The 17217-nt window shown below is 35.8% G+C and overlaps 1 protein-coding gene across 1 annotated transcript in view; it reads left to right on the forward strand.

The window, feature by feature from the left end:
- COL6A6 (collagen type VI alpha 6 chain) overlaps positions 1-17217 on the forward strand; it is a 127348-nt gene that overhangs the window by 21689 nt on the left and 88442 nt on the right.

Consider the following 17217-nt stretch of genomic DNA (forward strand, 5'->3'; position numbering starts at 1 on the left):
GTCTCCTCTGCCAAGGCATCGAGATGCTTTTCTGATTTCCTACAGCCCTCTGGGCTTGCTCACCTGCATCATAGCATAGATCTGCTTTTGTGTCCCCCGGGGCCCCATCAAATTGTGGGTTCATGAGGTCCAGGGCTGTGTTTACTGGATTTTGTATTCCCAGGGGCTGGTGCTCTGTATGCGCTCATGGGTATAATGACTCAGTAAGGGCTCCAATACTGTGTTTAGCTGACTGCAGGATGTCTCTACTTTCATGACATGTGGACACCTCAAACTCAGTATTTCAAAAAACTAAGCCTAACTCTTCCTTCCTATACCAGCTATCTAAGTTTGCAAAACCAACCATTGCAAAACAGTGACTTAAAAATAGCAATTTTTCTGTCATGATTCTGTGGGTTGACTGATTTCTTCTGGGCAGTTCTTGGTCAGGGTATCAGTCAGATGGTGGCTGGGGCTGGAGTCATCAGAAAGCTTTTTGGTCACATGTCCGGTACCTGGGTTGAGATGGTTGCATCATCTGAAGGCTGGTCAGGCATCTGTGTCTTTTCTTTTCCACATAGCCCCTCCATGGGATTAGCATGGGTTTCTTTATAACATGGTGGTCCCAGAATAGTGGAACTTGTTACAATGGTGATTGGTTGCTGCTTCTCACACTCCAAGAGCTCCATGAGCCTGGTGAAAGCCACAAGGCTTCTTAAGACATAGTACCAAAAGTTTCAAGACATCACTTCTGCCACATTCTATTGATAAGGTAAGTCATAAGGCCAATCCAGGTTCAAGGGAAAGGAAATTAGATCCCCACTCTCAATGGGAGCAAAAGCAAAGAATTCGTGGCCATATTTAATCTACCACATTTTCTAATTAGTGCAGTCTCTTATCTCTGTTAATGATTCTTCTGTGTCCTAACATCTTAAAAAAAATTTTTTTTTAAAGAGAAAACATGTATTGGAATGAAATAGAAATTTATTTATTTACTATTTTCAAATACATAATTTCCTTACCAGATTGATTTTCATAATACATGAATGCTCCCGTTTCAAGAGTCTCTGTTCCTTCTTCCTGCATTATATTGTTTAGCATGCTTTTTTCTTATCCATGATTTCTTTGAAATATACAAAAAGCTATAAAGAATGATATAATAAATATCCCTTTCCCAGATTTAACACTAACACCTTGCAATGTTTGTTTCAGACTTTGTTAAACAAATAAAATACAGAGGGTGCCAAAAAATGTGTACACATTTTAAGGACAGAAAAACCGGTATTCAAATTGTAATACTCAATACATACGGATAACAAAAGATGAAAACAAGTCATGTGTATACTTTTTTTTGGCACCCCCAGTGTTACAGGTAGGGTTGAAGTCCCCTTAATTGCCTTTCCTGATCCCATTTTCCATTTTGCCTTGCTAGGAGGGATCACTGTTTTCAAAGTTGATTTGTGTTTTTCCCAGCTTTGCTTTAATATATATATTCTTTTAAAAAAATAGTATTTTGATGTATTTTCATAGTTTTATATGGATGGTATTATACTTCTTTTGGGACATCTTCCCGGATCCTGCTGTGGCTATGTCATATCAACCCACAAGTAGTTTTCTCATTCTGTTTTTGAAATTTATTCTTATCAAAACAAGTAGAGCTAAATTATTCATTCAGTGCTTGAAGAAGAATCCCATGTATGAATATGCACCAGAGTTATTACTCCTTTTTCTTCTTCACAAACATTTAGATGATTTGCAAGTTTTATAAATGTCTTCTTGTACACGTGTCCAGAGTTTCTTTAGGGTATTTACATTAAATGAAATTTCTGGGTCCTCTTTAATTTTACCAAATCACTCTCCAAAGTGAGCATATAAAATTGTATTTCCATCCATCATGTACATGAGCTCTATTTTCCTAAATCCTTGTCAACCTTGGTATTGTCAGTCTCTTTAAAATTGCCAGTCTAATAGGATGGGAATGGTACTTGATTGTTTTAATATGCATTTCTGTGTTATTGGTAAGGTTAAGGATCTTTTCATGTGTCTACTGAGGACTCAGATGGCCTCTGCTGTGAATTGCCAATCCATATCCACTGTCCAGTTGGGTTTAATAGTTTCTTATTGATTTTTTGAAATGCTTCATATATTCTGGATAGTTATCTATTGTTTGTTACATGTGTTTTTCCTCTAGGCTAGTTGTGTCTTTATTTATGATGTCTTTGTCAACATTTAACATTCTAATGTACTTACATTTGCTCCTTTATGGTCTGTACTTTATTTTATCTTCCTTAAGAATTTCTCCAAAGTCACAATGATTTTGGTTTGTATTTTGTCATATTGCTTTTAGAGAATCGCTTGTCTTATTAGAGTTTAAGAAATAGCTGTTTTCCTTGAATAATAGGCCCCTCCCCTCTTTGATATGGTTGAATATTTTAGTTGCAGTTTATCTTAAAACACCCCTAATAATTTTTTCCACAGTCAATACTGTGATGGGGATAGAAGATATGTAAGGGGAAATTATTTTCAACAAGGAGCTAACCAAAAGTCTAAGGAGGATATGATATTTAAACATGTAAGCAAAGTGAGGAAGTAGAAAATGCAAAGGCTCAGACAATTTAAAGTAATTTCCAATAAAAAATACTTACAAATATAGATTATCTGTTACATTCCAACACATTACATAAAATTCCTTTATCTTCAGAGAACTAGACAGCATGCAAGGTTTTGCCTCAAAGAAAGCTATAAGATTTAGCTGAAAAAGCACTGGACTCAGAACACTGGGGCTGGCTGTGACTTGGGGAAATGCTCACCCTTGCTAAGCCTCAGATGTTTCCTTTGTAAAATGGAATAATACTTCCTGCCTACCTCACAGAAGATGCTATGAGGATTCAGGGAGATAATGGCTAATGAAAGGACTTGGAAAGGTGCAAAACACAAATATGACACCTAAACAAATGTTCTGTTCAAGGAAAAGCAAGATTGGTAAAGCTGGAATGATTTGGGGAGGGAGAGATAAGAAGGAGATGGAGTCAAAGGATTGCTAGGAGCCAAACTAGGTAGGGCCTTAATTGACATGGTAAGGAATTTTGAGTAGAAGTGCGATACTTTTAGTTTAAAATAAAGTACTCTGGAAGACTCTGTAGTTGGGCAAGAGTGGGAGGAGGGAGTTCAGTTAGGAGGCTTTTGCTAAAATCCAGGTGAGATGATGGTGTCTTAGATTCAGGTGGAAGTGAAATATATTGAGGAATGGCTGGATCTGAAATCTACTTTTAAAAATAAACCCAACAGCATTAGCTCATCAGTGTGGGGGGAAAAAAGGGAGGAATTGATGATAACTTCTATGTTTCTAGCCTGGGCAACTATGTAGTAGTACTACCATGTATTGAGGTGGCAGCTATCGTTAACTGTGCATCATTTAACAGGTGATTGTTCTTTCATTATTTAGTGTATTTGTTATAGCTCAACAATTAGATGGTAGGTTTCTGTGCCGCTCAACATAGGCACACACAGTTGAGGACATTACCTTCACATTTGATTGATTTGATTCCACTTCTATTGATAGCTGTGTGACTTTTGGTAAGCTACTTAACTCTCTGACTCAATCTCATCTATAAAATGAGTCTCGTATTTATTGATACTTATTGAGTTGTTGAGAAGATTAAGTGTAGCCTTGAAAGAATTCCCGGCACATAGTAAGTGCTCAGTATTAGCTCTTCTTGTGTGTGTATGTGTGTATAAAATGTGAGCATTTTAAAGAATAATTATAAAGTAACCACTGTCATAATCACTACCCAGGTCAAGAAATAAAATATTGCAAGTACATCAGAAGCTCTCCACACACCCCATGCCCTTTCCTAATCACAGTCCCAGCACACCCCCTCCAGCAATGTCCATTATCTTGACTGTTGTGACAACATTTCCTTACTTTATATTGTACTACTAATTTTTGCATTCTCAAACAACATAGTTATACATCTACTTGTACTATTGCTTGTTGTTTTCAGCATTATAGTTGTGAGAATCAATCACATTTTATGTGGATATAGTTAACTCATTTCTAATGCTATAAAATATTCAACTGAATGGAATATAGTTTAAATGCGTGAATGTAGTTTATTTTATTTTACTTTTATTAAATTTGTTGGGGTGACATTGGTTAATGAAATTATAAGTATTAGCTCTTCTTATTATTCATTTTGGGAAATCTGCCCCCAACTATAGTCAGTCAAACCAGCGATCTTAAGAGTAACTCTCTCCTTTGTTTGCTCAATGCAAAGTCAGTATTTTTCAAATGTACCTAATATTTTTCAAAGCTGACAGAGAAAAATTCATGTCAACTTTAGAATGCTACTCTGTGTCTGAATCTCTTTAGTTAACCTCTTGCTTTTCCAAGCATGAAACTTAGGTCAACAATTAGTAGATATTTGTTGAACGTCTACTTTGGGCTTAACTGCCAGGATATTGAAGAAGACCAGTTAGATCTAATTCCTATTTCCTGCCATCCTAAGCCATGTATGCTTTTGATTTAGCTGCAATGAATCAATATTTTATCAGTGACCCCACATATTTTGTTACCTCTCTGGTCCTTCTGGGTATTGCTGGACAGATCTCAGACTAGCTGATGTCATTGTTGGCTTTTGTGAACTGTATCAGTATGGCTGTCCTTTCGTAGCTTTAGCCAAATAGAGAAAAACATTTTGAAGATGAAGAGCCTCTATTCAGACTTAAGGGGATCAGCTGTAAACAGAAATTCAGAGCAGTTGATATGCATTCATTGAAAAAGTAGACAATTTAAAATAATTTCCAGTAAAACAATTACAAATATAGATTATCTGTTGCATTCTAATACATTAGATAAAATTCCATTATCTTTAGAGAACTGGATAGCATGCAAGGCTTTGCCTCAAGGAAAGCAATATGATGTAGCTGAAAAAGCACTGGACTCAGAACACTGGGGCTGGCTGTGACCTGGAGAAATGCTCACCCTTGCTAAGCCTCAGATGTTTCCTTTGTAAAATGGAATAATACTTCCTGCCTACCTCACAGGGGATGCTATCAGGATTCAGGGAGATAATGGCTATGAAAGGACTTGCAAAGGTGCAGAATATTACACCTAAGCAAATGGTATACAAGCCTACACGAATGTTAAGGTTTGAAAATATGTGGGGGAAAGTCTTTAGGAGAGGGAGTTCCTTTCTAGGGTATTTATTAGTCAGTGCTTTTTCTAGATTGCTGTACTCACAAGCTGTACCATTGTAAATATGGCAATAACAAGAATAAAAAGAACATTTATTTACTACCCACTGCAAAGCAGATGCTGTGCCACCTCCTTTCCATATATCAGTTCATTTAACTCCCACAACAATTCCTTGAAGTAGGTGTGGTTACTAACCACTTTATAGATGAGAAACAGGTTCAAAGGGATTAAATTGCCTGCCTGGTTGGCTTCATTTACTTAGCAATATGAACCTAAGTGTTCTCTATGTCTTTTCATGTCTTGATAGCTCATTCCTTTTTATTGCTGAATAATATTCTATTGTCTGGATGTCGCACAGTTTATTTATCCATTCACCAGCTGCAGGATATATCTTGGTTGCTTCCAGGTTTTGAAAATTATGAAAAAAGCTGCTATAAACATTTTGGAGGTGTTTGTGTGGACATATGTTTTTAACTCCTGTGGGCAAGTACCAAGGATTGCTGGATTGTTTGGTAAGGGTATGTGTAGTTTTGTCAGAAATTGCCACACTGTCTTCCAAAGTGGCTGTGCCATTTTGCACTCCCACTAACAATTTCTGAGAGCTCCTGATGCTCCACATCCTCGTTAGCACTTAGTGTTGTCAGCATTGGGGATTTTGGCCATTCAAGTAGATGTATAGTGTTATCTAGTTTTCATTTGCAATTCCCTGGTGATATGTAACATGGAGCATCTTTTCATATGTTTATTTATCTATGTAAACTTTCTTTGAAGTGTTGTTAAGGTCTCTGGCCCATTTTTAAACTGAATTGTTTGTTATTGTTGAGTTTTAAGAGTTTCTTGTATACTTTGGATAACAATCTTTTTATCTGGTGTGTCTTTTGCACATATTTTTTACCAGTCTTTGGCTTGTCTTCTCATTTTCTTATTGTCTTCATATCAGAAGTTTTAATTTTAATGAAGTCCAGCTTATCCATGATTTCTTTCATGAATCATGCGTTTGGTGTTGCATCTAAAAAGTCAAATCCAAACCCAAAGTCATCTAGATTTATTCTCTGTTGTCTTCTAGCATTTTACAGTTTTGCATTTTTAAGTTTGATTCAATTTGAGTTACTTTTTGTTAAGGGTGCAAGGTCTGTGTTTAGATTTTTTTCTTTTGCATGTGATTTTTTTCTTTTGCATGTGATTTTTTTTTTCTTTTGCATGTGAGGTTGTTCCAGCACGATTTGTTAAAAAGTTTATCTTTTCCCCATTGTTTTTTGCTCCTTTGCTAAAGATCGGTTGACTATACTTATGTTGGTCTACTTCTGAGCTTTCTATTCTTTTCCCTTGATCTGTCTATTCTTTCTCCAATACTACATTGTTTTATTGTAACTTTATAGTAGGTCTTGAAGTTGGATAGTCATCCAACTTTATTCTATTGTGTTAGCTATTCTGGGTCTTTTGCCTCTCCATGTAAACTTTAGAATCAGTTTGTCAGTATCCACAAAATAACTTGCTGGGATTTTCATTGAGATTATATTGAATCTATAGATCAAGTTAGGAAATACTGATATCTTGACAATATTGAGTTTTCCTACCTATGAACATGGAATATCTCCACTTATTTAGTTCTTATTTGATCTCTTTCATCAATTTTTTAGTTTTCCTCATACAGATCTTGTACATATGTTGCTAGCTTTATAACTAAGTATTTAATTGGGGGTGGGGTGCTAATGTAAAGGGTATTGTGTTTTTAATTTCAAATTTCACTTCTCATTGCTAGTATATAAGAAAGCGATTGACTTTCTTCTTTCTTGATATTAACCTTGTATCTTGCAACCCTGCTGTAATCACTTATTAGTTTCAGGAGCTTTTTTTAAAAAAATTATTTCAGGTTTTCTGCATAGATAATCATGTCATCTGTAAACAGACAGTTGATTTCTTCCTTCCCAACATTTATACTTTTAATTTCTTTTTCTTGTCTTTTTGAGTTAAAAAAATAATTTTAAAGATAATACTCATTTCTTCCAACACCCACCCACTGCCTCTGGCAATCATCAATCCGTTTTTTTGTATCTATGAATTTGTATTTCTCTGTTTATTTATTTTTGTTTGTTTTTTTAGATTCCTTATGTAAGAGAGATATGTTATTTGTCTTTCTGTCTGACTTCACTTAGCATAATGTCTTCAATTCCATCTATGAGGTTGCAAATGGTAGGATTTCCTCATTTTTGTAGCCGAATAATATTCCATTGTACATATACATCACAATTTTTTTTTATCCATTCACCCATTCACTCTTAGGTTGTTTCGATATCTTGGCTATTGTAAATAATGCTGTAATAAATATAGGGGTTAATATGTCTTTTCAAGTTAGCGTTTTTGTTTTCTTTGGATGAATATCCACAAATAGAATTGCTGGATCATATGGTAGTTCTATTTTTAATTTTTTAGGAACCTCCATACTGTTTTCCATAGTGGCTGCACCAATTTACATTCCCACCAACAGTGTACAAGGGTTTCCTTTTCTCCACATTCTCACCAACAATTTATTACTTCTTTTGATAATATTAATAGCCATTCTAACAGTTATGAGGTGATATTATGGTTTTGATTTGCATTTCCCTGATAATTAATGACGTAGAGCATCTTTTTAAATAACTGTTGGCAATCTGTCTTTGAGAAAATGTCTATTCAGATCTTTGCCCATTTGTTAATTGGATTACTATTATTATTATTAGTTGAGTTGTATGAGTTCTTTATATATTTTGCATATTAATCCTTTATCGGGTATATGATTTGTAAACATTGTCTCCCATTCAGGAGGTTGCCTTTTTATTTTGTTGATGGTTTCCTTTGCTGTGCAGAAGCTTTTTAGTTTAATGTAGTCCCACTTGTTTATTTTTGCTTTTGTTGCTTTTGCATTTGGTGTCAGATTCAAAAATCATTGCCAAGACCTATGTCAAGGAGCTTACTGCCAGTGTTTACTTCTAGGAGTTTTATGGTTTCAGGTCTTATGTTCAAGTCTTTAATCCACTTTGAGTTAATTTTGTTTATGGTTTAAGATAGTGGTTGTGTTTCATTGTTTGGCATGTGGCCATCCAGTTTTCCCAAGACCATTTATTAAAGAGACTGTCCTATTCCCACTGTATACTCTTGGCTCCTTTGTTGTAAATCAATTGACCCTATATGCGTGGGTTTATTTCTGGGCTCTCTGTTCCACTGATCTGTGTCTGTTTTTATGCCAATATCATACTATTTTAATTACTATAGCTTTATAATAGTTTGAAATCAGGGAACATGATGCCTCCAGCTTTGTTCTTTTTTTCCCAAGATTGCTTTGGCTATTCGGGTCTCTTGTGGTTCCAAACAAATTTTAGAATTGTTTGTTCTGTTTCTATGAAAAAATGCCTTTTGGATTTTGATAAGAATTGCGTTGATACCACATACTTTTTTGTCTTATTGCATTAGCTGGGGTTTCCAGTATGATGTTGAAAGCCAGTGATGAGAGGGGACATCCTTGCCTTGTTCCTGATCTTAGTGGGAAAGCTTTAAGTTTCCCATTTTTAGGTATGATGTTAGCTGTAGGTTTTTTTGTAGGGAGTTCCCCTCTATTCCTAGTTTACTCAGGGTTTTTATCATGAATGAGTGTTAAATTTTGTCAAATGTTTTTTTTTTTTTTTTTCCTGTATCTATTGATATCATCACATGATTTTTCTTCTTTGGCCTGATAGATTATATAATTGATATCCCAATGTTGAACCAGCCTTGCATAGCTGGAATAAATCTCATTTGGTTATGGTGTATAATTCTTTTTATACATTGTTGGATTGGATTTACTAGTATTTTGTTGAGGATTTTTGCATCTGTGTTCATGAGGGTATATATATAGTGTTTTTCATAGTCCTCCTTGACTATCCTTTTAATGTCTGTGGGATCAGTAGTGATGTCCCCTCTTTCATTTCTGGTACTACTAATTTGTATTCTCTCTTTTTTTTTTTCTAATTAGCCTGGATAGAGGATTATCAATTTTATTGATCTCAAAGAACCAGCTTTTGGTGGTGTTGATTCTCTGTATTGATTTCCTGTTTTAAATTTCATTGAGTTCTGCTCTGTTTTTATTATTTCTTCTGCTTACTTTGGATTTAATTTACTCTTTTTTTAGTTACATAAAAAGCTTGGATTATTGATTTTAGATCTTTCTTCTTTTCTGATCTATGCATTCAATGCTACAAATTTTCCTTTAAGTTCTTTCTCTGCATCCCACAAATTTTGATAAGTTGTGTGTTCATTTTCATTTAGTTCTAAATACTTTTAAATTTCTCGAGATTTCTTTTTTGACCATGTGTTATTTAGTAGTGACTTGTTTAGTCTCTAACAGTTTGGGAACATTACATGTATCTTTCCATTATTGGTTTCTAGTTTGATTCTATTACAGTCTGAGAGTGGACATTGTATGATTTCTACTCTTTTAAATTTAAGATGTGTTTTATAGCCAAGAATGTGGTCTACCTTGGTGAATGATCCATGTGAAATTGAGAAGATGTCCATTATATCCAATTGATTGATAGTGGTGCTGAGTTCAACGATGCCCTTACTGGTTTTCTGCCTGTTGGATTTGTCCATTTTTGATAGAGGGATGTTGAATTCTGCAACTATAATTTCCCTTTCGTTTCTATCAGTTATTCCCTCCTATTCTGAAACTCTGTTGATAGATACATACATGTTAAGGATTCTTATGTTTCCTGAGAGAATTGACCCCTTTATCATTATGTAATGCCCCCCTTTATTCCTGATAACTTTCCTTGCTCTGAAGTCTGCTCTGCCTGAAATTAATACAGCTACTCCACTTCCTTTTGATTGGTGTTAGCATGGTATATTTTTCTAAATCAATTCACTTTTACTCTATGTGTGTCTATATGTAAGTGGGTTTCTTGTAGACAACACAGTGTTAGGTCTTGGTTTTTTTAATCTATTCTGACAATCTGTCTTAATTAGTTCATTAAAAACATTGATGTCCTATTTTTTCTTCCATTCTTTTTATGACTTTCAATGTTTTAACTGAGCAGTTTACATAATTGGATTTTCTCTCCTTTCTTAGCGTATCAGTTATATTTTTTATTATTAGTATTTACATTAGAATTTGCAATATACATTTACAACTAATCAAAGTCCACTTTCAAATAGCACTATACCACTGCTTAGTAGTGTGAGTACCTTATAATAAAATAACCCTAATTCTTCCTATCCATTGTAACATTACTGTCATTGATTTCACATATACAGAAGCATACATAAGTACATATATATAGTATGTATATGTGTGTATGTATATATACACAGATAAAAAATACATAATTGAATATACTGTTGCTGTTACTTTGAGCAAACTATTATCTGTTAGATCAATTAAGAATAATAACAATAAAAGTTTTTACTTTACCTTTACTTCTTCCTTCTCCAATGCTCTTCCTTTCTATATGAATGAGTTTCTATCCTATGTTATTTTCCTTCTCTCTGAAAAACTTAACAGTTTTTGCAAGGCAAGACTTTGCCACCAGCTTCCCTCAGCTTTTGTTTGTCTCAGTCTTCTTTATTTCTTCTTCACTTTTTAAAAAAATTTTATTGAATTTATTGGGATGACATTTGTTAGTAAAATTCTGCAGGTTTCAAATGTACATTTCTATAATACATCATCTGTATATTTCATTGTGTATTGTTTCATAAGGTAAAGCATTCTAGGTTGGTGGATTTTTTCCCCCTGAATTCTTTAAATAGTTCACTCCACTCTCTTCTTGCTTGCATGGTTTCTGAGAAGTTGAATTAATTCTTACCTTTGCTCCTCTATAAATAAGCTGTTTTTTCTTCTGGCTTGTTTTGGAATTTATTTCTTTGATTTTCTGAAGTTTGAAAATGATATGCCTAGATAGATAGATAGATAGATAGATAGATAGATAGATATATTTTTTTTTTTTTTTTATCCTGCTGGGTGTTTTTTGAGCTTCCTGAATCGGTGGTTTGGTGTCTGACATTAATTTGGGGGAAATTCTCAGTCACTATTATTTCAAATATCTCTCCTTTTTCTCGTTTCCGTCAGGCAGTCCCATTTCACACTACGTTACACTTTTTGTAATTGTCCCACAGTTTGTAGATATCCTGGGTTTGGGGAGGGGGTTCAGTTTTTCCGTGTTCTTTTCATCATTGGAGTTTTCTATTGAGATATCTTCAAGCTCAGAGACTTTCTTCAGCTATGTCCAGTCTACTAATAAGCCCATCAAAGACATTCTTCATTATTATTACAGTGTTTATCTTCAGCATTTTTCTGGTTCTTTCTTAGAATTTCCATCTCTCCATACATTGCCCATCTGTTCTTGCATACTGTCAACTTTATCCATCAAGGCTTTCAGCATATTATTCACAGTTGTTTTAAATTCATGGTCTTATAATTCCAACATCCCTTGTGGAGAGCAGGATGTAGCTGACAAGGTCCTTGCAGCCTGTGAGGTCATCCAGGGAGGCCTTGCCTCAGCATCTTCCCCCAGAAAGAACAAGATAACACAAATACAGCCACAGGACATAAAACCTTACCAATACTCAGTACAGAAAGTCTCATGCCTAGCTCTCCTAATAAAAATAAGAGTCTGTAAGACTGATCCTTTCGGGGACTTTACTTCACCTTTGTGCTTACACCTTATATCTCCCTGTGTGGCCCCAAAAGATGGCTGGTTAGTCAATGACGGGTAAGATTCCTCAAGGGAGGAACAACCTAAGGCAGGCACAGCCACATAGGGGCCATGTGGAGAACTCAACCCCAAAAAGATGGCTGGTTAGTCAATGACGGGTAAGATTCCTCAAGGGAGGAACAACCTAAGGCAGGCACAGCCACATAGGGGCCATGTGGAGAACTCAACCCCAAAAAGATGGCTGGTTAGTCAATGACGGGTAAGATTCCTCAAGGAAGGAACAACCTAAGACAGGCACAGTTGCATAGGGGTCATCTAAATACTCACGGGGTTAATAGAGGTGGGCATAGATTCCCCATCCCCCCAGCTGAGGAGAGCTTCTGCCTCTGTGGCTATATTCCTTCCCTCAACCTGCTTGGGAAGTAATTCGTTGATGTGATAACATCAGTACTCCATCTAGCAGTAAGTTTCAGCATAAAAGTTTTGTCCCCTGGGGAGGTGCATACAACAGTTACTTATATCATGACATTTTCGTCAGGCAAAAGTGGTTAGTTTAATTCAGTTTTCTGGTACGATTTATAAAAATCACAAACTGCAGCTTGAAACAAAAAGAGAAGGGGGAGATGTGGAGAACAAGATGTAAGTTGACAAGGTCCTTGCAGCCTGTGAGGCCATCCAGGGAGGCCTCACCGCTGCATCTTTCCCCAGAAAGAACAAGATAACACATATATAGCCACAGGCATACAAGCTTGCAATTACTCAGAACAGAAAGTTCTACTAATACTTGTTTGAATAGACAATTGTTCTAAAACAGTATAATACCTGTGTAAGAAATAAAATCTGCGCCACTGCTCTGCCATCTGTAGACAGTGGACCTCCTGATCCAACTTTCCTGTCTCTGTGTTTTTCTTAATCTCCCTCCCTTCCTCCTCAGGCCTAGCCCTCCTGGCCACGCAGGTCGCAGCATCTCTGCCATATCTAAGTCTAGTTCTGCTTGCTCTGTCTCTTCAAAGTCTGGTTGTTTTGTTTTTGTTTTTTAGTATGTCTTGTAACTTTTCTTAACAGCCAGAGATGATGTACTGGGTAAAAGAAATTGCTGTAAGTAAAATGCTATAGTGTGGTTGTAAGGTATGGGGGAAGGGAAGTGTTCTCAGTGATTACGTCTCAGTTTTCACGTGAACCTGTGCCTCTGTGCTGTGAACTTTAAAAGTGCTTCTTAGCACCCTCATTCTCAAATGAGATAGCAGGGCTAGAGAGGGCTGGAACTGGGTATGTTTTACTCTCATGTGAAAGGCTAGTGTGGACTGGAGTTGCATATTTCCTTTCCCTCTGGTTAATTAGACTATAATAAAACCCCAGTGGATTAGGCTCTGGTGAAATAGTTTCTCATGATGGCAGACCTTGTTAAGAACAATAGAACGCTCTGGTATATTTCAAAATGGTTCCTTTTCCCTTATCCCTGTGAATATTTTCCTCAGATATTCACTGTGAAAACCTAGTAGTGCTCCAAAGTAAAACACACAAAAGTATGGGGGCCCTGATAACTGGGTCCTCCCATAGGTTTTATGTCTCAGACTTGTCTACAGTGAGCCTCCAGCAATTTGTCAATTACAATTTAGTTTTTCCTACCCCAGTACTGGTTCTTGGGGAGTTTTCAACTCATGAGTTTCTGCTTTGGTTAAGTTGTGATTCTCTGTATTTGTCTGACAGTCGCTCAAATTTGGAGGGCAGCAATTTGCCCTGTAACTTCAGTTCTCTTACAGATCTAAGAAGTATTGATTTTTCAGTTTGCTCATCTTTTTACTTGTTGTTGGGAGGGAATGACAACTTCTAAGCTTTTTACATGCTGGACCAGAAATCATCCTTTTGCTTTTTAAAATATAGTTTCATTACATTTATATTCCTTTAAAGGGATATTATACTGCATGTAGTTTTTTGGAACTTATATTTTCACTCATTGTATTGCTAGGTCATTCACATTTTTGTACCTAGCTATAGTCAATTCAGTTGATTGATGTGTAATATGCCCTTATGTCATTATGCTACATTGATTTATTCATTTTTCCCATCAATAACAACTTCTAAAAGCCAGGTCATAAGACTTTGTAGCCTGTGTTCTTTCCATTGAGCCAAACACTCCTCATCACAAAAGAGTGTTCATTTTACAAAGTGGCAAGTTCACCTGAATGAACTTATTCAAATATGATCAACATATACAGCCTCTTTTTGTGACTCAAGAAAGTGCAATTTGGTGAAGTGTGACTTTAACAATAAAACTATGCAATTTACTTACAATCCTCGATTCAATGTTTGTTCCTATTGTGTTCCAAAGATTTGTCCTGCAGCATTTCAACATGAACTTGAGTTTAATCTTGAATAGTTTTCTTTGTATCTTTTGACTTCTGAATAGAAATGGCTCCAGGAAGGGAAATAGTGAAGAGATCAGGGGTTAAATAAGCAAGTAACCATTTATTTTGAACTCTATGGCACAGACCCAGTGTTATTTCTAATAGTGCAACAGCTGACAACATTGTTTCTTAAGAAAAATAAAATTAGTGCTTAGAAATGATGTATCATGTGTGCTTATTTTAAATGAAAGAAATGACATTTAATTCTACTGAAGTTTCTGTTGTATTCCTTCTGGGCTCTTAAATTTTTTTGTTTGGTTGGTTTTTGGGGGGGAGACATATCATAGATTATGAATTGGCTTGTAGGGAGCAGAGGTCTCCCTGAAACCCTGGTGCTTGATAGCCTCAAGAGAAGTGTTGCACAATTTCTAAATATTCTGGTTTTGAAGCCAAGGGTTGGATGGCTGTGTTGCTTTTGCAGCTGTAGTTTAAATTAGAAACATCATACCTTCTCAACAGAATGTTTACAGACATCCAGATTTTAAAAAGGCTTTTTATAGCATATAACTTCCAAAATATGTGTATTAGACTCAGCTTACTTGATTCAGAATGAATAGAGTACAACAAAATTCAGATTAAAGAGACGTGTACCTATGAGACTGTTTCTATAATGAGAAGCAATCAGTCTCATCGTTGTTATATTAAGATGGACTGTACCATGAATTTAAATTTTACGTTGTTACTTTAAGTAAATCTCTCCTTTGTTCTCCCCTCATATCTTTGGGTATTTAAAAATTTTTTTTCAATATTCACGTTTTAAATTTTTAATTATATAAATTCTGGTCAGTTCTGGTGGTAGAACAACATGTGAGGTCTGACATTGAAGTTAGCGAATTTGTTGCAATGATGTTGCTAACTTTTTTTGATATCAGAAAGATTATTCATTATGAATTTGTACCAACTGAACAAACAGTTTACCAAGTTTACTATTTGGAAGTGCTGAAGAGGCTGCGTGAAAAAGATGAAAAATGATCAAAACTTTTCACCAGCAATTCAGGGCTCTTGCATCACAACAATGTACTAACTCACACAGCACTGTCTGTGAGGGAGTTTTTAGCCAGTAAACAAATAACCGTATTGGAACACCTTCCCTACTCACCTGATCTGGCCCCCAATGACTTCTTTCTTTACCAAAGATAAAGTAAATATTGAAAGGAAGACATTTTGATGACATTCAGGACATCAAAGATAATACGACGACAGCTCTGATGGCTATTCCAGAAAAAGAGTTCCAAAATTGCTTTGAAGGGTGGACGTCAGTCCCTAGCGTCAGTGCCTAGCTTCCCAAGGGGAGTACTTGGAAGGTGACTGTATGATATTCAGCAATGAGGTATGGAGCATTTTTTCTAGGACGCGTTTGAGAAATTGTCATACCTCCTGCAGATTATAGGCAACTCGTCCATGTTTTGACGTGTTAAAAATGAAGCCAAGCCTCCCAAGCATGAGCTTGATGATTTAGTCCCACCACAGGTCCTATCACACACTGAAAGCCGGGCACGTAAGTACTTCAAGAGAACTTTTACTGGCCTTCCACAATGTTGTATAGCCTCACAGCACACCATATTTGGGGTTCCTCTTAAAGACTGCAAGAAAATTGTTTCAGTAGATGCCATTCCAAAGAACTCAATTTTGAATTCACCAGTGGTATTGACCATCTGCTTGGGAATATTTCCAGATGCTGTGTGCTGCTTTGGGATTACTGTGGCTTGCTTTATGTAATCCTTACTTTTCTATCCAGATTTTAACATTCATTCTTCCAATTTTAGACATTTATCCTGTGGACTCTTCCTGAAGCATCTTCTCTTTTTTCTTATAACTCCTAAAGATAGCACTTATTTATACAGCTCATGATAGAAACACAAAAGTTTTGAAAGGCAAAAATAAGAAGGCATGAAAACAACTGCCAATATTTCCTGATACTTAGGAAAAAAGACATAGAATAAAGAAACTCGGAGACACTTTCTGCATTCATAACATTGAGTTTAGGATTCAGGGTAACTGAGTTTGAAAGTACAGATTTTAGAGTCAGACAGACATGGGCTCTAGTTTCAACTGTGTCCCATTTTATCAATGTGGCCTTAAGTCAGTTATGTCCCCTTGATGAATCTCTGCTTCCTTATCTATAAAATTGGAACAACAATATCATCTGCTACCAGGTTTGTTATCAATATCAAACAGGCAAACAAATATAAAGCTGTCAGCACAGGGGATGGCACATAAGAAAGACTCAGCAAAGGTAGAATTTATTATTGTTATACACATTAGTTTAAAAAAATGTACATATAGTATGATTTGGTTTTTACTTTGGGCAATTCACTTTGGGACCAAAGTTCCTCCGAAATGAAAGGGTTAGACTAGAAAACAAAAATAACAACCTCTTAAGAGCCTCTTCCAGCTTACTGATGACCTCTAGAATAGGATTGATAAATTGACTTACCGCCTGAAAAGTTTATCTCATCTAGTCTTCTTATGAAGGAATAAAACAGAGTCCCAAATTCCAGAATGTCAGAGGGACAATGAAGTAGGTTAGGAAACAGGTGGAATTACCCATGGCACAGGTCCCTTTTCTGAAGAGGTGAAATATGAAGCACTAGGCACCTGCCTGACAAAGAGCGAGACAACTAAATATTGCAAACACAGGTTTGAGTAAAAGTTAAGTAAGAAACAGACACTAGTTTATTAATATGAATCAATTCATTTCTTCATTCAATGGATGAATGGGTGAATGAATGAGCCTAATCTGCTTAATTAAAATATTTATTTTCAATATCTTTATTGTTTCATTCTATGAAATGAATGATTCAAGGTTGTTGAAATGCCTTAGAATTGGAAAACCCTTACCTCATGCTGTTCTAGATAGTTAGAAGCAAAGTAGTACTAATTGCGTCATTCTGAGGAGCAAGACATCGTATGGAATACGGAGGATCACTACTTATTTTTTGTCTTCTCTCAAATTTAAGAATGAAGGGAA

This window comes from Rhinolophus sinicus, chromosome 5, assembly GCF_057876585.1.
Source record: "Rhinolophus sinicus isolate RSI-liver-muscle chromosome 5, RSI-T2T, whole genome shotgun sequence".
NCBI lineage: Eukaryota > Metazoa > Chordata > Mammalia > Chiroptera > Rhinolophidae > Rhinolophus > Rhinolophus sinicus.